The sequence below is a fragment of the Chlorocebus sabaeus genome, chromosome 13, assembly GCF_047675955.1.
Source record: "Chlorocebus sabaeus isolate Y175 chromosome 13, mChlSab1.0.hap1, whole genome shotgun sequence".
In the NCBI taxonomy this organism is placed as follows: domain Eukaryota; kingdom Metazoa; phylum Chordata; class Mammalia; order Primates; family Cercopithecidae; genus Chlorocebus; species Chlorocebus sabaeus.
Window position 1 is genome coordinate 6,866,440 of NC_132916.1, and position 20,025 is coordinate 6,886,464.

Consider the following 20,025-nt stretch of genomic DNA (forward strand, 5'->3'; position numbering starts at 1 on the left):
TTTATAAGATATATCAAGCATTGCTAAACCTCAGCATATCGCTTGAACATTCAACTCCAGAGTGTTTTTTTTTTTTTTTCCATCAATCTTTAAATACCCCATATTTTAGCCATTCTACCTCTACATGAGTGACAGCTGGGTGAACAGATAAAAGGAACAGCTAGCTAATTTAGACTTGAGGAATCAGAGGTTTTGAAGAAAAGGAAATCTAAGATGAGAAGAAGAAAATGAGCAGGAATTAGCTACACCAGCAGAGGAAAGAATATTTCAGGCAAAGGGAAAAACATGTATAGAAAGAAAATGAAAGAAATCAGGCCCTATTTGAGATGTAAAAAAATTCATTTTGCCCGGAGTATTGTGTCCAGGGACATGGAGATCCGAGCGGAGAGGCTGAAGAGTGAAGGGCAGAGCAGGCTTTCTTGGAAACCTGCTGTCAAGAGGTGCAGGAACAAGTGAATTGTCTCCATCAGGCCAATGCCCTCCTGACCACATTTATATTTGTAAATGACCACTCTGGCTGCATCAGTAAGTATGCCATAAAGGGGGCAAGCTTCCACTCAGGGACGACACATACATTTGGAAGCTATTTCCATAACCTCAGTGAAGCACTAATGGTGGAAAGAATTAAGATAATAGTGATGGCGGCCGGGCACGGTGGCTCAAGCCTGTAATCCCAGCACTTTGGGAGGCCGAGACGGGCGGATCACGAGGTCAGGAGATCGAGACCATCCTGGTTAACACGGTGAAACTCCATCTCTACTAAAAAATACAAAAAACTAGCCGGGCGAGGTGGTGGGCGCCTATAGTCCCAGCTACTCAGGAGGCTGAGGCAGGAGAATGGCGTGAACCCGGGAGACAGAGCTTGCAGTGAGCTGAGATCCGGCCACTGCACTCCATCCTGGGCAAACTGAGTGAGACTCCGTCTCAAAAAAAAAAAAAAAAAAAAGATAATAGCGATGGAAAGGGAGAAGGATGGACATGTTTGGGGAAGTATTTAGAAGTTAGAAACCACAGACTTGGTATGTGGGGGTGGAAAAGAGAATGAAATCAGAGACTACGGCCAGGATTCCTGGCAAGGACAAATGGCAAAAAGGAGGCACATTCACTGACTACAGTAGGATGAGGTTTATAGTGGAAGAGAAGGCATTGAGTTCGGGTGTGACTGAATATCAAATACGTATGGGACAGGAAGGCAGAAACACCAGTGGTCAACTGGGTCTGAAAGCCAAGAATTGTCCTTTTGGACAATGGCAGACTGAAGCCATGGAATCAGAAGGACGTCGCCCATGGAGTCGGAGGTGAGGGTGGCCCAAGAAGAAACCTTGAGGAACTGGGTTACCTCTAAAGAATAAACAAATGAGACCGGGCACGGTGGCTCACGCCTGTAATCCCAACACTTTGGGAGGCTGAGGCGGGTGGATCACAAGGTCAGGAGATCGAGACCATCCTGGCTAACACGGTGAAACCCCATCTCTATTAAAATACAAAAAATTAGCCAGGCGCAGTGGCGGGCGTCTGTATTCCCAGCTACCCGGGAGGCTGAGGCAGGAGAATGGTGTGAACCTGGGAGGCGGAGCTTGCAGTGAGTCAAGATCATGCCACTGCACTCCAGCCTGGGCGACAGAATGAGACTCCATCTCAAAAAAAAAAAAAAGAATAGGCAAACGAAAGGAATCCATAAAAGATATGGACAAAGACCACATTCAGAAAAATAAGAAAACTGTGTCATGGGCCCCCCAAGAAGGACGACTTTGAAGAAGGAAGAGAGATCAATAGTACCAACTCCTACGCCCCTATTAAGTGAGCTAGGCATACCTTCCAGTATTCCATCCAAGATCTCAATTAAAACATTGAACAAGAAAAGGCTCAGGATAAAACCTTGTTCCTGTTCGTTCAATATGCTCAGCAATACCTTTTCAATCTGCTCATCACCACCACTGAGGGTGCAATGGTGAAAACTGCCAGAAGGATTATCATCAAGCTCCACTTCTTTATGTATTGACAAGGTCATCATGGGAATTTTGCTACATTCCCGGAAACATCCTAGTCACATGGTGTCTCTGGCATTTTGCAGAATGGCCTACATGTCTATCACAAGTTAATGGCGTGACTTCTTCTTGATTCGGTTCTTAATTCAGGTGGTCACCACTTCCTTTACTGGTCGAATGAAAGCTTGAGGCTCACTTCATTGTAAATATCACCAGCCTCCCCCATACTTGCCCAGCCCAGAGTTCCCTGAACTCCAAACTCCATCAGTGCTGAAGGCAGACAGTGCACCAGTCAATACTAGCAGATGGTTTAGGACATTGCCCTCTTTATTGTGGAGGCATCAGAAAGCCTTGCAGAGGGCAACAGGAGGCAAAACATGGATTTTAGAGCCAAAGGTGAGTTTAAATCCTGGTTACACCTCTTGGGTGCTGTGTGAGTGACTGAGTGAGTGATGGATCTTTAAAGAATTCGTTTCCTCATTCATTAATCAAAGATAAAAATATTTACAAGAACTACAGGATGCAGTGTGTGTTGCTTCACATTGTGCTAACATGGAATAGACTCTGAAAAAAAATGCCAGTTTTCCCCAGACCCCAGGACCTCTTAACAGACTGTAGAGTCCCAGAGGGCAGAGAGAGTTCTGTTTGGTTCCTATCAATCTCATAGTCTTATTATGAACTTATTAAACTCACGTATTTATTCAAAGTGCACTAAGCTGGGAATGGCTAGAGATGGAGCTAGGGTTGGTGGAAGGAACACATAGGTATGTATAATTCCCGATGGTATCATTGGGAAATACTGGGGGCGGGGAGGAGAGGCAGAGCTGCAGCGTATTTAGGTCTTTGACCTCTCGTGCTTGTTAAGGGACAAGGTTTGAAATGTGTGTAACGGAAGCAGAATTCTGGCAGAGCGCTGTGTGTCATACGTGTAAGAATAGTGTGTAGGGGAATGCTGAGGTATAGGTAGAGGCTAACACCATGTGCATGAGGGAAAGAGTGACTGCCAATCTGTTTGTCCACATAGGAGCATGGCGCACAGGCCTGGCACATTCAGAGCACGACCATGTTCCTCAACATCTCTGGATCCTGACTTTGAGAGGCAGGACAAACATATATGTTAAAAATCTGGCGAGGTGCAGTGACTCACGCCTGTAATCCCAGCACTTTGGGAGGCTGAGGTGGGCAGATCGCCTGAGGCCAGGAGTTTAAGACCAGCCTGGCCAACATAGTGAAACCCCGTCTCTATTAAAAATACAAAAATTAGCCAGGCATGGTGGCGGGTGCCTGTAATCCCAGCTACTCGGGAGGCTGAGGCAGGAGAATCCCTTGAACCCGGGAGGCAGAGCTTGCAGTGAGCCAAGATGGCGCCATTGCACTCTAGCCTGGGCAACAGAGCAAGACTCCATCCTAAAAAAAAAAAAAAAAAAAAAAATTCGCGCTTTGTGGTTCAAAGGCTTATAGGTAAGGTCTCTGCCATCCAGAAGCTTACAAATATAGTTGGGTAAATAAGAAACATTCACCAATATAACAAAATAACATATGAAAAGGGTCATGGGTAGGTGGAGTGCAGAGAAATGGCTATGAGTGACATCAGGCCGCTGAGGCATGAATCTTGGCTCTGGTTCTTACCATCCTGGTAAATGGCAGCTAGTGACTTAACCTCTTTGTGCCCGAAGTTCCTTGTTAATAGCATAATGATGTTGAAGTAATTCAGTGAGGTGTTTTGAGCAGTTTGCCAGGCATATATAAAAGCAGCCAATAAATGACAGCATCATTATCAGTAGCTTTGAGTAATTCACTTCCTCCCAACGTTAGTTCTCTCATCTGTAAAGCTGGACGATTGGACAAAAATAGCTAAAGTCCCCATCGATTCTAAAAATATATACATGATGAAAATGAGAAAAGATCTAATTTAGGGCAGGAAAAGTGTTCCCACAGGTGTCAACCCAACACAGACTTCATGGTGGACATGGGCTTTGTTCTAGGTCTTGGCAACATGATGTTCGGCTGGGAGCACACTGTTTTAGTGGCAGCGGGTGATCCAGAAAGGGAAGTGGGAGATCAGGCGGGAAATAAAGACAGTGGTTAACTAAGAAACACTTTAAATGGTAAGTAATGGACTTAGAATTCACCCCTGGGAAATAGAGAGCCACTGAAGATTTGAGATACATAAGTGGTATAATTTACACGACTTTGCAGAGTTTGTCGGGGTATGTTATGCAGAAATGATTGACCAGAGATACGGTTCTAGAGAAAACTTATCAGGAAGCAACTGCAGTCATTCAGACCCAAAAGAATAAAGCCGTGAACTCAGGCGGGGACAATGAACATGGATAAGAAAAGATAATGGCCAACTCCAGCCCTGCATTGCTGTCAGAAGACCTGAGCAAGGGCTGACAAGAAACCTCCCGGGCTGCCCCTTTTATCTGGGCATGGCACCCCCAGCCTGAACGTCTCGATATAGGGAACCTGCATCTGCATATTTGAACAAGACTGGGTGCATCTGAATTGTGCTAATGGATGACAAATAACAATTGGTATTTCTTTGCTCCACTTCTTTTCTTGTCTTAAAATAAACCATGATCGACTAGTCACAGCTGCACTCACACAAAGAAATAGCAGTCTTTGACTTCAAAGGGAAACAGCTGAGAAGGGAGAAAACAAACAAAATTGCAAGATCTGAGATTTCATCTGGCGTGAGAATGATTTTTTAAAAGCATTTCTTACCCTAAACTGTTTCCTGTCTCATTTGAAAGCATCCCCAGTCGGCTGATAGCTCACATGCCAGGGTAAAGGTACCATCGAGGGAAGGCTGTGCAATCACAGGCAGTGGCTCTTTCTCCCAGGACTCCGCTTCCTCTTAGTGAAAGCAAACACTGATGCCATTCTAATATCTGTTAAAGAAAACATTGGGAAAAAAGCAGCATAATTTGTGGAAAAGTTGAAGATTTAGATGCTTGAAGGTCATGGGCTTTACGGAGGAAGTCACAGGATGCTACTTTTCAAAGGTCAACAAGAAAAATAGAAGGTTCTCCTCTTGGCCATCTCTAGCTATAGAGTATAATCGGATGCTGCAAACCTCAATGAATTCCTGGGACAGGTTTCTACGGAGAATGTAAACCTTAATGTTATCTGATATTGGAGTTGTCCAGACTCAAGCAAATTGCACAAAAGTCTAATCCCAGGCAGGGAATCAGAGCTGCAGATCTAATTGGTACCACACACTTCTGTCCATCATAGCAGTGCTGTGTGCAACAGTGGAAAGATGAATTACAATCTGGATTTTTAAAGTCTTAATATGAAAGACAGAGGCGGCAGGGAAAGTAGTCGGCTGGGGGTTGGCTGAGAAAAACTGGCCAGAAACACAGGCAGGGATTTCATTCTGGAGAATTACCTTGCCCCCGTGCTGCAGATGGTGGCAAAGGCAGCCTTCAAAGGGCACCCTGCGGGCAACAACTCCGCTCTCTGGTCCGCACTGCCTCCTGCCTCCACCTAGTCTGTTGCTGATGTAAAGAATCCAGGCTTCTGTGATGGGAAGGGAATGGATAAAGCACAGTAACCCCAATGCCAGCTAATACCTTCACTTCTCTTTTGGAAGGAATTCCTAGCCAGGCTCCCATGCACAAATTTCTTCTTGCTCTGAACCTCTACAGCACTGATGTCTGGCATTTATCACGGGTTGCCTTCTAACATCTCGTTTGTTGTTTTTTTGTTTAACTTCTCCTAACATCTCAGAGCTGAAAGAGACACCTAGAAGATTCCAACCACCCCTTTCACATTTTAGTGCATGGCCAAGCGGTTGGTCATTGGGCTTAAGTGAGAAGACCCCCACAGATGGAGCTCTCGTGGCCTGGAGAGGCGGTCTATTCCATCTCAGGACAAATTACACACTTTAGAACATCCTTATAGGCCTCTGATAGGAATACAGATTTTGATGTTTCTGAAAGGCAACTAGACAAAACAGATACAAAATATGTGACAATGGGCGGGGTGCAGTGACTCACACTTGTCATCCCAGCACTTTGGGAGGCCAAGGCGGGCCAATCACCTGAGCCAAACTCCATCTCAAAAAACAGAACAAAACAAAATACATGACAATGTTCATACCCTTTGACCCAAAATTCCGCTTTTAGGAATTTATCCTAAAACATTAGCATGGGTGTTCCCAGTTGCACATAGGCGCCCGTTTATCCGGGCTTGCAAGAGCTGGTATGTTCACCCCTTCCCAGCTCCACCTTTAGGGCCTTCACACTGGTGTTTCCACTGACCACGGTGGAAGAAGGTGCACCACAGAAAATCAGGACCTGCAGTAATGGGGGATTCATTTTCTTTTTCCCTGGAGCTTCACGAACCATCCCAAGTACACCACTGGATGAACCCAGATATTTAGTTAAGGTATGTTAATTGCAGAACATTACAAATGAAGTCGGGGAAAAGAATAAAAAGAAATAAAAATAAAACCACCTAAACATCTAAACTTTATGTCCAAATTTAAGGATCACATAAATGAATTATAGTACATCGGTTTTATGGGATGTTATTCAATCTTCAAAACAATATTAAATAAAAACTAAAAACATATGTACTTTTTAGCACACACAAAAAAAGCAGGTTACAAAGCAGTGGGGCCACGATGCAACAGTTCCATTTTTGTGGCAAGGGTGAGTGGGTGGGGAGAGAGAAAAAAAAAAACATAGGGATTTTTAACCAAAGGGTGGGATCAATTTGGCATCTCAATATTTGCTAACTTTTCTACAACATATGTCACTTTTATAATAAGAAAACATTAAGGATTAATTTTTCATCAACGCCTGTGCTTAACTACATCATTTTGCCATGGGATAGTTTTTTCGGCAAGGATACATTTTTTTTTTTTTTGCCAAAAGAGAGGCTGACAAGGAGGCACCGGTGGGCGACAGCCCCCAGCAGCTTTCTCCCCTGGCCTTGTGAAACTCTCTAGTGAAGATTTTAACGAATCCATGCAGAACTGACACAAACATCTAGGGAATAATCAACAAGCATGTGCTAAACAGTCAAATCGAGGTGACCAAATACACAAACTGCCTGATTTTTTATTTTAAAATGTTTCCTTTCTTTCACTTGTTAAGTGCCAGCTCAGTAAAGTCGGAAATACTACTTTCAACCCCATTTCTCTAGGCTTTTTCTCCTCTTTTCAGAACATGCTTTCTTTGCATCTCAGGCAGAGGAGTCTGAGCACTGCAGCTGCCCCAAGGTAAACACAAGTGCCAGGTAGCTGCATTTGGCGGTGGAGGCTGGCATTACCCTGAAGTTAGTTAGCACTCTCACTGGAGAACTGCACCCAAATAACTGCACCGAATGCTCTGGCCAAGCAGAACATTCTTCAGAACAAAGGGAAGGCAGGCCTGTGGAGGAGCTGCCACCAAGCATGGGAATCCAGGAAAGACTGTAAGACTTGCGTGTAAGATGCCCCCCTCTGAAACAGGACCCCAAAATCTCAGTGGCACCGTCAGGCATCCCCAGCGGGTCCCTCTCAGTGTGAATGGGCACCACAGAGCAGCCTCTCACCATGCCCAGGAACGTTCACCCATGACCAACCCTTCTTCCTCTTGAAAGTTTAAGATGACAAGGGAAGAACAAGAAGGGGAGGTTGGTGTGGATGGAAGAGAGGTGCCCGTGAGGGCTTCTACTTCTTTCTAGAAGCTTCTCCTCAGTAGCGTGACCCAGCCAGGGCCCAGGCCTACAGTAGCGGTTCTCAGCTTCTTGGTGCTGGGTGTGCATCGGAGCCGGCTGCAAAGCTTCTGAAGACGACCACACCTGGTCCCACCACCAGGAGCTCTCATTCCACGGGCCTGGTGAGGGGCCTGGATATTGGGCTTGGTTTAAATTCCCCCAGGAAAGGCTGAGGTGCAGCCAGAGTTTCAAGAAAGCCTAACCCGCTAGAAATCACATGTGGCCAAGAGACACCCCCTTCTACTACCGTTATCTTCCCCAGAGACCAGAAATAAGAGTTAATATTTACCCCCGCCCTGGGAGAGCTGGTATTAGCAGTGCCCCGCGGTGTGTCTTGAATTATTCAGAGATCATCTTCTGGCTGCTGAGGGATTTCCAACCCCTCCCCCACCATGACCACCAACCTTTTTCATTCTAAAGAGACTCCTAAAAGCATCTGTAAATGCTTCAAAGGGGGCAAACTGCACAGCCAGCACATGACGCCATTACGGAATTCAAAAGGTCCTGGGAAGAGGCAAAACCACAGATTTGAAGGGGAATTTCTCATGAGGTGAAATCTTAGAGGCATGTGGTGAGATCTTCTGATGTGAACTCTTCAAAAGAGTAAAGTGTTCAATCTCCCCCTGGCAGGGTGAGATGAGCTGCCAGAAACCCAGAGAGAGGGAAGAAAAAATGTTCTTTGTGGTACAGAAATTGTTTGATGAATTACCAGATAGAATGGGTCCAATTCTCCTGCCCTCGGACCGGGAAAATAAAAATCCTAATGCTGTTAATGAAATAGTGGCCAAAAGAAGTAATGTAAAACGACAGGGGGAAGGCATACAAAATGGGAAAGGCATATTCACATGAAATATACCCTCCTCTAAAAGCTTTGCAAGATGAATTTTCCCTTGTGGAGTTGGGGGTGAGAAGTTAAAGAGATGGTGACTGCATCGTTAGACTAAAAGGCTTTCCATTAACGCTGTTCATAAAATGTAATGCTTCAAATGAGGACAAATTAAGGTTATCCAAAAAAAAATAAATAAATAAAAGGTAACTATTGTTATTTCCAGTGTAAACTTGTTACCAAAAAATAAAAAGGAGTAATGTCTATTCAGTCTGCTTTCTTTTTTCTTTTTCTTTCTTTCTTTTTTTTTTTTTTTTTTGAGATGGAGTCTCATTCTATCACCCAGGCTGGAGTGTAATGGCATCATCTCAGCTCACTACAACTTCCGCCTCCTGGGTTCAAGGGATTCTCCTGCCTCAGCCTCCTGAGTAGCTGGGATTACAGGTGCACACCACCACAACCAGCTAATTTTTGTATTTTTAGTAGAGATGGGGTTTCACCATGTTGGTGGCCAGGCTGGTCTCAAACTCCTGACCTTAAGTGACCCGCTCACCTTAGCCTCCCAAAGTGCTGGGATTACAGGCGTGAGCCACCACGCCCGGCCCAGTCTTCTTCCTGTGTCTTATTCTGGGGAAACAAGCAAGCGTAATAATGGTTACTTCCAGCAATTCTAAGACATTATTGCCCTGACTCATAAAGCAATTCCTGTTTTTCCCTAGTACTCAGCCACGGATTCAAATGCAAAGTGCTGAGTCCTCATACTGTCTGTCCTACCTGACTGACCAGGAACAAAATCTGCACACAGCACCAGCAAATTCTCCCTCCCCTAAATACTAATAGCCCTGCCTCCTATATTGGAAAGTCAGCTATAAATATTGATCACTAATACTAGCTAGTAATGTCTACAATCTGTATATAAACATTTTGGCAATTTCCCTGTAGGATAAAGAAATTGGGCGCTCAAAACTCTTGTGAGCAACTAGATGCCTCTATGGACTTCCAGATCTTGTTCCTTGCTTTTTTTTTTTTTTTTCTTTTTTTGAGACGGAGTCTCGCTCTGTCGCCCAGGCTGGAGTGCAGTGGCCGGATCTCTGCTCACTGCAAGCTCCGCCTCCCGGGTTTACGCCATTCTCCTGCCTCAGCCTCCCGAGTAGCTGGGACTACAGGCGCCCGCCACCTCGCCTGGCTAGTTTTTTGTATTTTTTAGTAGAGACGGGGTTTCACCGTGTTAGCCAGGATGGTCTCCATCTCCTGACCTCGTGATCCGCCCGTCTCGGCCTCCCAAAGTGCTGGGATTACAGGCTTGAGCCACCGTGCCCGGCCTGTTCCTTGCTTTTTAATAACACACATACATTCATGGCCTAGTGTCAAAAGCATGAGTATGAGAGAATTGAGTTTGTTCCTGTCTCTTGTCGTTTACTGGTTGCATGATCTTAGGCAAGTCATTCAAGCTTGCTAAACCTTAGTTTGCTCATCTGTAAAGTGGGGATAATAATTACAATGCTGCAGGAGATCAGAGAATTCATGTTATCTATTTACTTGTGTATTCCTCATGTCTAAAGAGGGGGGTCTGGAATATGTGCAGAATGACTTTGTCACTCCTAATGAGGATTAACTCGAGGAAAGGCAGGCAAATCCCCCAGCACACTATTCAGTACATAGTAATTACTCAGTTCATGTTAACTATCACCGTCATTATTTAATTTAGACAAAAAGCTTAAAAATATATCTTTCCTATTATGTAAACGATAGGCATTTGGGCTGCCCAAAAGGAGCGTTGTTGCCCACAAAGCAAATTCAGCAAGCTTAGCCTGGTCGCCAACCTCCAGTCCAGTGGGATGACTGTTGCATGGGGAGATAGCACAGAGCCTTGGGATTAAATGGGACAGGACATGGGCCGGGACAGGGCATGCATCCGGACAGGGCATGAGTCAGCACAGGCCATGTGCCAGGACAGGGCATGAGTCAGCACAGGGCATGCGTCGGGACAGGGCATGAGTCAGCACAGGGCATGCGTCGGGACAGGGCATGAGTCAGCACAGGCCATGTGCCAGGACAGGGCATGGGCCGGGACAGGGCATGCGTCGGGACAGGGCATATGTCGCGACAGGACATGCGTCAGGACAGGGCGTCAGGCAACGCTGGCAATGGTTTCCAACCTCACGTGCCAACATCTCCCATCTGAGGCTGGAGCTTGGAAGGTGCGGAGAGATCACAAGGTTTAAGTCTCTTCCTCTTGCATGTCCAGCATGTCCAGCGTTGCCAGGTCCTCACCCCAGCCCCCGACACTCACCCTGGGTTTTGGCTCCTTCACCGCTGCTTCAGCTCAGATAGATGTGGCCCACGGACACAGGCAGTGCCACCGGTGGCAGCGGGGCATGCTTAAGATAGCAGAGTCCAGTGGGGCATACTTAAGATAGCAGAGTCTTAAGGAGTCAGAATGAGAAAGAATTAAGCACCACTAATCCAAAACCTTTGGTTTCCAATAGTAATAGTGATACCCAGGGAGCCTGACGGTGTCCCATCACGGATACTATCTAGTAATCAGCTATGTCCATAAACGCTGTTGAACATAGCCACTGGGGAGAGCTTGCAAGAGAAAATGGACCAATGTCAAGAACACTAAAACAATAATGAGAGAGCCAGAGCAGTTCAGAAAATAGATGAACTGAGAGAGTCATATATCCAAGTGGCAAGATACAGCAGGACCAACTCCAGAATAAATAAGAAAATTTCCATTGCAGTAATCCAGGTAAGACATAATAGGGCCTTAACAAAGACCATTACACTTGGATCGTAAAGGGACCAATATGGAGAGAAAGTAAAGTAGAATCGATGGGACCATATTACTTTCACAGTACTGCTGTAACCAATGGCCACAAACTGGGTGGCTTAAAATAACAGAAATGTGTCCTCCCACAGGTCTAGAGGCCACAAGTCCAAAAGCAAGGCATCGCCAGGGCCACGCTCCTTCCAAAGCCTCTGCAGGAGGACCCTTCCTGCCTCTGCCACCTTCTGCAGGCAGCTGGCAGTCCTTGGCTTGCAGCTGCTTCACTGCAACCTCTGGTCATCACATGGTGCTCCTGTGTCTACAAATGGTGCACAAGAGTGAAACTGTCATCATCTGTGAACAAATCACTTTAGTGTAAACACTGACTTTCAAAAATCGTGATCTAAATCTACGAAGAAGATGGGGAAAGGGAGAGATGGAGAGGGTTAGGAGAGCTCTGCCAGAGCTAAATGTTTATCTTTCATTTTTATAAAGTCAAAATATTATAATTTAAAAAATAAAAAATAGTTGTATAATACTTAGAATGCGGAGGTAAATACCAAAAGAATTATCTAAAATAGTGGAAGTAGGGGGCTGTGGGTCAGGGGAAGGAAAAGGTCAAAGGAATGTTGTCTTTTGCATTTTAAATGTTTTAGTCCTATTTGACTTTTTAAACTACATACACGTGTTATTTGTTAAAATTTAAATTTAAAAAGAGGAGATCATTCTGTTTTCAGTCTCAGGAAGAGGCAGAACCAGCTAACTGTAGCTTCAGGTGAACAAATCCCTGCAGCCACCTCTGGGGCTCACCTGCCTGGGATGTTAGTGTCAGGATGCACGGCCCCGAGCAAGGATTCCCTCATCAGACCTCTGGCACCAGGACTTGAGGCTGACACCCAGGACAAAAGGCAAATGATCCCACAGAATCCTGGGGAGAGCACTGTTTCTGCCTGTGGCTTCTGCCAAGGAGGCTGATTAGCACCCGTGATTCATTTTGACCCGACTTTCACTCACCAAGGCCATGGGTTTGTAGCAAGTCATCTGAGGACAGAAACTCTGTTTTCCTCACTTCACAGCATTGCCTAAGCCACATACAGCTTGCTTAAGAGCCTCATCCTGGCCTTATAAAGAGACTGGTCTCAAGAAATAAAAACACAAGACACATACAGTTTTGGAAGGATGAAGATAGCATTACCACTATAAATTACACAAAAAAGGGGCACATTTCCACAAAGCCAAGAAAGACACATTTAAAAGAGTAGGGTACCATCAACTGACAGTTGCCCATATTGTATGCCAAGTACCTCCAAGCTGCTTGTTATTAGTCTGTTTTCACGCTGCTGTTTAAAGACATACCCCAGACTGGGCAATTTACAAAAGAAAGAGGTTTAATGGACTCACAGTTCCACGTGGCTGGGGAGGCCTCATAATCATGGCAGAAGGTGAAAGGAGCATCTCACATGGCAGCAGACAAGAGAACAGATGAGAGCCAAGCGAAAGGGGTTTCCCCTTATAAAACCATCAGATCTTGAGAGACTTATTCACTACCAGGAGAACAGTATGGGGGAAACCACCCCCATGATTCAATTATCTCCCACTGGGTCGCTCCCACAACATGAGGGAATGATGGGAGCTACAATTCAAGATGAGATTTGGGTGGGGACACAGCCAAACCATATCAGTGCTTTAGATCCATCATCTCATGGATCACAACAACCTCACCTGATTTGTATTTTCATTTATATTTTATAGATAAGAGAGTTCAGACTAAGGCAGATGAACAGGGGAACCTGTGTAAGCACGGGCCTGTAGCTGCACTCCAGAGTCACCACAGTGAAACCTGTAGTTACCAGGCTCACAAAACTGCACTGGTATCAAGCTTCCCAGCTAAATCTTCGGAACCACAGTTTGGCTCAAAATTATTAAACTAGGTTTAAATTAAGCACTGAGATCAACCAGCTAAAAGTACCACTCTGAAGCAAATGTGATTAATTTGCTTCATCTTTCTCTGCTATCTTCTTTTTAATTTTGCCTTCATATGTTGTATTGATTTTATCATAAAAATGAAAAATCTTATAATGGAACATTCAGATAACAGAAAAAGAACTTTTGCAAATTAAAACTGGGATATTATATTATAAATGAGACACACTTGTCTAAAAAAATTGTAATTGTTTTTCTGGGACTGAGAAATTGCCAGTGAAGAACTTGGCATTTAGCAGAGGCCCAACAAGTGGCTACGGATCAGTCTGGCATCCTGAAAAGAGAGGGCTTTGAAATCCGATAGACCTAAATTCAACTTCTGGGTTCAGTGAAGACAACAGTAACTGTTGAGAATCAAACTTTTAAAATAGATCTAAAGCCCCTCGTGCAGTCTTTGAAACATAACTGTGCTCAAAATAATGTTAATTTCCTCCCCCTCAACCTAAAGAACCTACTGTATTTCCTTCATGTTTGTTTGCTCTTTGCTTAGACCATCTTTCTTTTGTGGAAAGCACCATTGCCCACTCATGACGGCCTCTGTTCTTGATCCAGTTAGCCATATACAACTTTTTGTTTTCTGAATTCACTGCCTTTCTATCCTTGGCAGAGAAAAATAAAAGGCGGGGGATTTCTTAATCAGTCTCCACATTTCCTGTAGATTATTTACATATTTTAGGATTAATCCTTTGGGGGTTCTTTCCTGTAATGAAAAAGTTACATAGTTTGACTTTTCTAAAATTGAATAACCAGTTAATAATTTGCTTTAGCTCTTTTTCTGTCTGGATTATCAAACTTAATCTTGTGGGCATTGGTACATAGTAGTTCATCCACGAATATACTGCACATTGCTTACCATCAGTCGCCATCTGCCCAAGACCGTGTATGGTGACCACATGTCTTGAATCATCCAAGACAGTTTTAATATTGGATAATTTTATTCTTTTTAATAAATGGGAGTTATTAAATTTATGACCAAATGTGATTTAATTGTTCTACCTTTGTATGATTTTTTTAATTTCCTTTTTGCATTAAGAAACTATACTATTTTTATAATATGTAAACTCATTTATATTCGAGTCTTAAAGGGGCATAAAATTAGATAATGATTATTTGACATATAATGAATCTCCTTAATTGAAATGAATAAAATTATATAAAATTGGAACCATCTTAGAAAATCTGGGACATATGGTCATAATAAATACAGTTTCTTTCCCATGGGTACTAGGAAGTAGTCATTATAATAATCCCACATTAATTAGAGAAACTTACTGAAATAAAATTGTAGTATAACTAGATTGTGTGGAGAAGGGCCTTCCATTAGACATCAACCTGAAGATGTTAACAAAAAAGTATTTAGCACTGATGGTGTAAGCATTTGAATAAATTAATCTAATATAGGCTACTCAGCATTCATAAGATCCATGAGAAAAATGTCTGTAGTAATGTCTGCTCATAGCTGTAGTTATTCAAGGTGGTTTGCAATGCAAATAATCAAAAGTGCAGCCAGGCATGGTCGATCATGCCTGTAATCCCAGCATATTAGGAGGCCGAAGCGGGTGGATCACCTGAGGTCAGGAGTTCGAGACCAGCCTGTCCAACATGGTGGAATCCCATCTCTACTAAAAATACAAAAATCAGCCAGGTGTGGTGTTGCACACCTGTAATCCCAGCTACTTGGGAGGCTGAGGTAGGAGGATCACTTAAACCTGGGAAGCAGAGGTTGCAGTGAGCTGAGATTGCACCACTGCACACCAGCCTGGAAGACAGAATGAGACTGTCTCATTCTGTCAGGAAAAAAAAAAAAAAAATGAGACTCCGTCTCATTCTGTGGGGGGGAAAAGAAGTGCAAGTCCAAGAAGACCATAAACTAGTAGAAAATAAATTGTAAAAAGGCAGGGATCTCGTGCTAAAACAATTGAAGGATTAGCATCCAGGTCAACAAAGACTGAAACAGACACCTATTAACTCCCAACATCCACAAATTTCTCCTTTGACCAGCTTCATCTCTGCCAAGAGTTCAGTTCTGGGACTTTCAGCATGTTCTCCCTTTCAATGAGCATGTGCTAAATGCAGTTTCATAGACAACTGCTTTCTTATCAACATTCAAGCTATTTATCCAGGAAGGCCCCCCCTCCCTTGCCATCTTGTGTGTTAAATATCAGGACCTAGCCTTTGCGGAGGTCTGGGTGCCAGGTGCTGTGTTCCAGTGCCTAATGTTCAGAAGTCTTCTGGGAAATGGTTAACAACCAGTTCTCTGGGACAAAGGAAAGATGCTTATTTGCCAATTTCTGTTGTGTAAATTCTTCCACCATTGCCAATTTCAAGCTGCCAACAGTTTAGCCACTGGCTCTTGAAGTGAGCACAAACTGTCTCCAGCATATTACAGTTTTAATATTTAATCCTTGAAATTAACAGGCAGGTAACATTACTGACCCCATTTTATAGATGAAGAAACTGAGGCTTGAAGAAATGAACTAAGTTGTCCAAAATCACAGCTGGTAAGTGGCAGAGGTGGGATTTCAGTACAGGTCTGCCTCACTCCACAGTCTGTTTATTGAACAAATATTTATAAAAGCAAGACAGCATTTTATACAGCAAAAGACAAAACAAATAAAAACTCCTCATAGAGTTTACAAGCGAGTGTAAATCAGTCCATGCCCTTAAACATTACGAGTTAGGTCACCCCAGGCGGTGTGCAGTGAAACAAGCTGAGGGAAACTCACCAGTGGACACGGACTCTACATTCTGTTGCCATCAAAGTTACTTCTATTTTTTAATTATCTCTGGCACCTCTCTACGCGGTGGTGTCCTTTCAAAGTGAACAAGTGTAAGGAACTCAGTCATTTCTTACCCAGCTGGATAAAGCCCTGGAGTCCGAATTGGTCACGGTTTCCACCTCGTTGACTCTCAGGCCAGTCGGGTCGCAATATGACCCATGATGTTTCTGAGTCCTCCTTACTGGCCCTGCAGGTGAGACTCTCCTGTGCACCCTCCACGGACACCTGAGCACCAACTTGAGATGCAATCCTTGTTTGGTGTCCTCTCAGTATTTATTTAAAGAATTTCTCCCCAAATCCTGTCTATCAGCTTAAACAGATTTCTCTAGGAGCCATTCCTTGCTTTCTAGTCCTTTGTAGCAGATGGCCTCTAGCTAAGCCTTGTTCCAGCCTCCACCAAATTGTCTGGCTGTATGATTCAGCTTCTCTAAGCTCCCAGAAAACAGTCCTGCCAGATGGAGGAAGCGCCCGCTCTGCAACCCCCGCATAAATATTCCCAGGTGCGAGGCTGGCACTGGATTGTTGGATTCGGGATTTAACGGAGGGAATGCGAGAGCGAGAGACTTAAGCTCCCATTTACTCGGTTTTCTCATCTGTAAAATGGGAGCTTTTAAAATGTATACTTTACAAGGTTGTTAGCTGAATCATCCAAAATGCTTATTTGAAAATAGTGTAAGGTATTCTTATTTATATTTAATATTAATAATACTAATAAGGGATAAGCTATATTACTATTCCCTAAGTATCTGGGAAGACTGTATTTGCAGACAAGATATGAAAAGTGGTATTCTCTGTAACAATTGCACTTACGTCACACACTTCGCAATCATTACACTCTACTGCATTCACAGAACCATCCGTTCAGCAAACCTCGACCGAGCACCTATAACACAGCAGCCCCTCTGCCAGGCTGCCACAGGACACGGCTGACTGAGACATGGTCCCTGCGCCGTGAGCTTGAAGTCTTGTGGCAGATCTGCCCAGGAAACCCTCCTTACAATGCAGGTGGAGAAAGGCCTAGGGTGTTAGAGAAACCAGGGCACCCAAACCAAACCAATACATTTGGGGATAGCAAACATCAACGTCAGAATAATCATTACCTCTGGAGAGAGAGGGAGGATTTGAGGTTTGAGAGGCTCCCCTGCTCTGAGTTTTGGAGAAGAAGGAGGTAGCCCTGGGATCCCCTATACATGGTGTACATCAGAACCACTGAGGAGCTTGTCGAGCCCACACTTGGCTAAGGCTCTACCCAGATATTTTGATTTGATAGATCTTGGAGAGGTAGGGCTGGATATTTGGACATTAGTCATCTTCACAGGTGATTCTGTACAGGGATAACTATGACCTATATTTCTCTGACTTCTTCCATCAGAAAATTAGAAAATACATTCATTATATCTATTCAGTGTATCTCTGTCAGTCTTCAGTGTCTGGGGACTCCTGCTGACACTCAGACACCAGGAATGATACTAGACATTGACTCAGACCACATTTAGCCTCATTTTCTTCATTTTTAATTTTACAGCACCTTCCCAAATTAGTTGAACTTAATTTTTTAATAACTTTAGAATAATTTGATCTTATTCCATGTTTCTATTTCTCATAAACCCAAGCTCACAATTTAGACTGACCACATTTTCCCTGAGCTCTGAAACATTAAAAATAACATAATCTAGGTTTCTCTCAGTATTAGGGCAGATAGTAGAAACTGTAGAAAATAGTTCCAGTCAAAATATCATTCAATAAACAATTCACCAGAGACTGTTAAAGCTCCCCACAGAATTCCTGATAACAATGGCCATAACAATACATTTTACTCCCAGATCATGCTACGTATTTATTCTGACAACCAAATACTGAATGTCATCTGCAATGAAGACATCTGAGGACTCCTATGTATTGGTGTATCTCCAACTCATTCACCATGAGGCAGCTCAACACATGGAATAAAACACTAGACACTAGAGCTACCAAACAAGTGACATATGGTCTTCACAAAACCTCCGAAAGTCCATTTCTCTCATTTTACTAATGAGGAAACTGAGAGGAAGGAATGGTAATTGACCAAATTGGCACATTCAGAATAGGGCAAAGCCAAGCCAGAACTTGAGTCTGTTTCTGCCCAAAGCCTTCCATTAGCTGAAGGAACCCCAGTAGATGATTTAGTCACAGTTTTATGATGAAATACACTATAATTTCTTTATAGTAATGATAACTTATGGTCAGATATAAATCACCTTTGTTCAAAAAAAATTATAAGTAAAAATAGCATATAACCTATATAAACAATTATATCTGCAATGGTTTCTATGTGAGCAATAATCTGTAAATAAAAATTTATTTTTATTTAAATTAAAATCAAATAAAAGTTTAAAATCTGCTATACGCTATAACCAGTAGTTTGGGATTACCTGGAAGTACTTCTATTCCACAACCTACTTCCACCCTTCAGAGTCTAAGAAGAAGAAAAAAACGCTTCCCTATGAAATTTAAATTTAAAATATTCACGTGGAATGAACCAAAATAGAGAGCTGTGTAAAAAAATACTAGCAAATGAATAAGTAGAAAAGAAAGAGGAAGAGAAAGACAAAGATAGAGGAGGAAGAGGAGTTTAAGAAGGAAGAGGGAGAAAGGAAAGAAGGATAAAAGAAAGGAAGAAATATGGGAAGGTAGAGAGGGAGAGGAAGGAAAGGTCGAGTAGACTTGCAAACTTTTTCCCAGCTCTTACTAATTATACTAAAATATCATACTGAATGTGCTAAAATATCTTATGGACTATATTAAAATATCTAAAAGGTTGACAATAAGCTTCAAGAACTTACAGCCTGACAGCAAGACGTTCTATAACCTTAGATTTTCTTAGCTTAGTGCCATTAAACATCTGATCCATCTCACCAGCCGACTTTCCCTCGGGAGCTAGGCACAGCAAGCTGCACTCTAGTTGCCGTAATTATAATGGGAGTTGCCGTGAATGGTGCCTAGAGGGGAGAGTGATTGTGCAAACTCAGATGTGCTGGATCCTGTGACGGACCAACTGCTTCAAATGCATTTATTATAAAATGCTAGAATAACAACCCTGTATAGCAAACACCCATATCCCAATACTGAACTTTACCAAATCAGACCATGCTTATGTTTGCTTCAGATTTCTTTTTAGATAAGAAAATATTTCAGATGGAGTTGAATCTCTCCTTGAATTTCTGCCAAGTCATTTCTCCTCCTCCCTCTCTCTCTGGGGGTAATGATTATTCTGACTTCAGTGTTTGTTATCCCCAAACATACTTAAATATTACAACCACCTATGGGTGGCATATATTTATAAAACACACAGTAATAATTTACATATTTTTTAAACTGTATAGGCACAGTATTATATGGCATATATTCTACTACAATTTGCTTTTTTCTGTCAACGTTAATTTCTGAGATTTCTCCATGTTGACACACGTAGCTCTAGTACATTTGCTTAACATTGCATAGGGGTGTGTCCATTTTACTTATTTGACTTCCTGTTGGCAGTCTTTAGGTTGTTTGCAGCTTTTCGCCATTATAGATAATGGTGTAGTGGATATTCTTGTGCACATCTGTAACAATTTCTTCTTGATAATTGCTAGAAGTAAAATATTTACCCACTGTGTTTATGAATATTCATTTTTACTAGTTATGACCAATTTACCCAGCAAATTAGTTGTCTTGTATTGGTATCAAGTCAACTGTTAGCCACAGCCTGTAAATTTGTTTCCTTATGTTTTCAAGGATTGTCTGTTCCTTGATGGTTTAAAACTCATCTATAAAAGGCTGGGCACAATAGCTCACGTCTGTAATCCCAGCACTTTGGGAGGCCCAGGCGGGCAGATCACGATCAAGAGATCAAGACCATCTTGGCCAATGTGGTGAAACCTCGTTTCCACTGAAATACAAAAAATTAGCTGGGCGTGGTGGCACATGCCTGTAATCCCAGCTACT

The 20,025-nt window shown here is 43.1% G+C and overlaps 1 long non-coding RNA gene across 1 annotated transcript in view; it reads right to left on the minus strand.

The window, feature by feature from the left end:
- Positions 1–18,960, minus strand: part of LOC140713229 (uncharacterized) — a 114,824-nt gene extending 95,864 nt beyond the window's left edge. The window contains exon 1 of the long non-coding RNA XR_012095120.1: positions 18,882–18,960. This is a non-coding gene — a long non-coding RNA (uncharacterized lncRNA). The remainder of the gene's footprint in view (positions 1–18,881) is intronic.
- Positions 18,961–20,025: the final 1,065 nt, after the last annotated feature.